Genomic DNA, 4212 nt, shown 5'->3' with positions numbered 1-4212 from the left:
CAGCAACTCAAGAACATCCTGCAACTCAGCAACATTCAGCAACTCAAGAACAGCCAACAACTCAGCAACATGCAGCAACTCAAGAACATCATGCAACTCTGCAACATCCAGCAACTCAAGAACAGCCAACAACTCAGCGCACATCCAGCAACTTAAGAACATCCTGCAACTCACTAACATCCAACAACTCAAGAACATCCAACAACTCAGCAACATCCAGCAACTCAAAAACATCCTGCAACTCAGCAACATCCTGCAACTCAAAAACATCATGCAACTCAGCAACATCCAGCAACTCAAGAACAATCAACAACTCAGCAACATCCAATAACGCAACAACATCCTGCAACTCAGCAACATCCAGCAACTCAACATCCAACAACTCAGCAACATCCAATAACGCAACAACATCCTGCAACTCAGCAACATCCAGCAACTCAACATCCAACAACTCAAGAACATCCAATAACGCAACAACATCGTGCAACTCAGCAACATCCAGCAACTCAAAAACATCATGCAACTCAGCAACATCCAGCAACTCAAGAACATCCTGCAACTCAGCAACATCCAGCAACTCAAGAACATCCAACAACTCAGCAACATCCAGCAACTCAACAACATCCAGAAGCTCAAGAACATCGTGCAACCCAGCAATATCCAACAACTCAACAACATCCAACAACTCAGCAACATCCTACAACTCAAGAATATCCAACAACTCAGCAACATCCAGCAACTCAAGAATATCCAACAACTCAAGAACATCCAACAACGCAACAACATCCTGCAACTCAGCAACATCCAGCAACTCAAGAAGATCCAACAACTCAGCAACATCCACCAACTCAACAACATCCTGCGGCTCACTAACATCCAACAACGCAACAACATCCAGCAACTCAACAACATCCTGCAACTCAGCAACATCCAGCAACTCAAGAACATCCTGCAACTCATCAACATCCAGCAACTCAACAACATCATGTAACTCTGCAACATCCAGCAACTCAAAAACATCCTGCAACTCAGCAACATCCTGCAACTCAAGAATATCCAACAACTCAGCAACATCCAGCAACTCAAGAACATCATGCAACCCAGCAATATCCAACACCTCCAAAAAATCCAGCAACCTAAGAACAGCCAACAAGTCAGCAACATCCAGCAACTCAAGAACATCCAGCAACTCAAGAACATCCTGCAACTCAGAAAACTCTGTACTTTACATTGTTGTTTCTATGTTTTAGCATCGTTTCCTTTGTCTCCACTAGAGGGCAGCACTCTACTCTCAATCAGCTGACGACATTCAACTGATGCTAGCGACCCCGAGACCACCAGCAGCTCTCTGGAGGCTCTCCTCCATCACCACGCTGACCACACACACACCTTCAGGTCACAGTGGTCAAAAACAGACATAAAGTTCAAAAGTGTCAAACAGAGGTCACTGTGTGTGTGTGTGTGTGTGTGTGTGTGTGTGTGTGTGTGTGTGTGTGTGTGTGTGTGTGTGTGTGTGTGTGTGTGTGTGTGTGTGTGTGTGTGTGTGTGTGTGTGTGTGTGTCTTGAATTCAGTATTGTTTGTGTAGCTGAGGGGGCGGGGCTTGTCCATCAGGTGACGTGTTGCCTTCATGTACCGCCAGATGACATGTTGATTACAGCATTGTGACACTTTGAAGTTGAATGCAGCAGCCGGGCCAACACACACACAGCACACACACACAGCACACACACACAAACACACACACAGCACACACACACAAACACACACACAAACCTGTGTGTGTGTTTGTGTGTGTGTGCTGTCATTCCTCCCAATACACACACAGTAACAGACAGATACACAAGTTCCTGACACTCGGAGCTGTCATGTGAATAAAAAGAATGATGGCTTAAAGCCACTGTGTCAGCAGACAGACGAGCTGTGCTCTGCTGCCCCCTTGTGGGCGCACCGGATTATTTCAACCATTCACAACCGTTCTCTCCCAAACTGAACCTCAGCGCTGTCAGTGGCTGGTTTGAGCACTGCTGTGAGTGTGTTTCCATGGCAACCTGCTGGTGGTGTGCTGTGAGTGTGTTTCCATGGCAACCTGCTGGTGGTGTGCTGTGAGTGTGTTTCCATGGCAACCTGCTGGAGGTGTGCTGTGAGTGTGTTTCCATGGCGACCTGCTGGAGGTGTGCTGTGAGTGTGTGTTTCCATGGCGACCTGCTGGAGGTGTGCTGTGACAGAGGGTGTGTTTGGGCGAGCGCGGCGGTGGATCAGTTTTCAGTGTGAACAGTGTCCAGACAGCGGTGGCAGCGATCGTCCAGAGGGTCCAGAGGGTCCAGAGGGTCCAGAGCGCCCAGAGGGTCCAGAGGGTCCAGAGAGTCCAGAGAGTCCAGAGGGTCCAGAGGGTCCAGAGGGTCCAGAGTGCCCAGAGAGTCCAGAGGGTCCAGAGAGTCCAGAGAGTCCAGAGCGCCCAGAGAGTCCAGACTGCCCAGAGAGTCCAAAGAGTCCAGAGCGCCAAGAGAGTCCAGAGGGTCCAGAGAGTCCAGAGAGTCCAGAGCACCCAGAGAGTCCAGAGGGTCTAGAGTGGCCAGAGAGTCCAGAGCACCCAGAGAGTCCACAGAGACCAGAGTGCCCAGAGAGTCCAGAGAGTCCAGAGGGTCCAGAGAGTCCAGAGTATCCCGGGAGTCCAGAGAGTCCAGAGCACCCAGAGAGTCCAGAGTGCCCAGAGAGTCCAGAGAGTCCAGAGGGTACAGAGTGTTCAGAGAGTCCACAGAGTCCACAGAGTCCAGAGCGCCAAGAGAGTCCAGAGCGCCCAGAGGGTCCAGAGAGTCCAGAGGGTCCAGAGCGTTCAGAGCCGAGTCAGCAGGGCGAGACGACATGGACTGGAGCTTCTTCAGCCCTCAGTGACGACTGACAGGCTCCTCCACTCCTCCACCCCTCCACCCCTCCAACCCTCCACTCCTCCACCCCTCCAGTCCTCCACCCCTCCACCCCTTAAGTCCTACACTTCTCCACATCGTCTATCCGCTGGGTTGAACCCTGAACCAGGTCACAGGTTCAGGTCTGATCATCTGTTGCCATGGTGATGATGTTGTTCCTGTTTCCACGGTGATGTTAGTGGATCCTGGTCCAGACAGCAGAACGTTAACGTTCTACATTATTTCAAACTGAGTCTTGGTCTTGGTCTTGGTCTTGATCCTGGTCCTGGTCCTGGCCCTGGCCCTGGCCCTGGCCCTGGCCCTGGCCCTGGTTCTGGTCCTGGTCCTGGTCCTGGTCCTGGTCTTGGTCTTGGTCTTGGTCTTGGTCTTGGTCTTGGTCCTGGCGTTGGCGTTGGCGTTGGCGTTGGCGTTGGCCTTGGCCTTGGCCTTGGCCTTGGCCTTGGCCTTGGCCTTGGTCTTGGTCTTGGTCTTGGTCCTGGTCCTGGTCCTGGCCCTGGCCCTGGCCCTGGACTTGGTCTTGGTCTTGGTCCTGGTCCTGGTCCTGGTCTTGGTCTTGGTCTTGGTCCTGGTCCTGGTCCTGCTCACCACAGTGGTAATAACTGGTAGTTGTGCACATGCTCAGTAGAGCCAATCAGAACCTGTTTCCTCCGTGGTGTCATGAGTCCCAGTCCAGATTCTCCAGGACCTGATAACGTTTCACTTTCTAGTCGTTGTTACAGAAAGTTTCGTGTTTCCATGGCAACGTCCTGAAAACGATGTAATGGTGAAACATTCCGAAAGAATTTCACGATTGCACACTGATTCAAGTGAAAATTTATGGTTTCTGTGTTTTTGTCGCCCCCATGACAACGGAGTCGGAGCATTTTCAACATAGTTGTGTTTTCAGTCTCCGGGTGTTACTGACACCCGGAACGCGGCGGAACGTCTGAAATTGTTTTGACAGAATGAACGTCAGTTTTAAACTTTCTATTCAAAAAGCAGCAGGTAAAAGGCCTGGTGGGAAAACCTCCCCCAGTCATCCAGAAACAGACTCCTGCTCGTGTTTCCATAGCAACCGGGAGGAAGAGGAAGATGACATCAGCCGGAGACGAGAAGGTCGTCTCTAATTAACGGGGGAGTTTCCGTCATTATTAGCCTATTAGCTTGAGGGTAATTATCGTTATTAACCCAGGTGTGTTTTCTCAATGACCAAATCCTCCCTGTGTGTGTGTGTGTGTGTGTGTGTGTGTGTGTGTGTGTGTGTGTGTGTGTGTGTGTGTGTGTGTGTGTGTGTGTGTGTGTGTGTGT

This window comes from Lipophrys pholis (assembly GCF_963383615.2).
Source record: "Lipophrys pholis genome assembly, chromosome: 3".
In the NCBI taxonomy this organism is placed as follows: Eukaryota; Metazoa; Chordata; class Actinopteri; order Blenniiformes; family Blenniidae; genus Lipophrys; species Lipophrys pholis.
Note: the sequence above shows the minus strand (reverse complement) of the source record.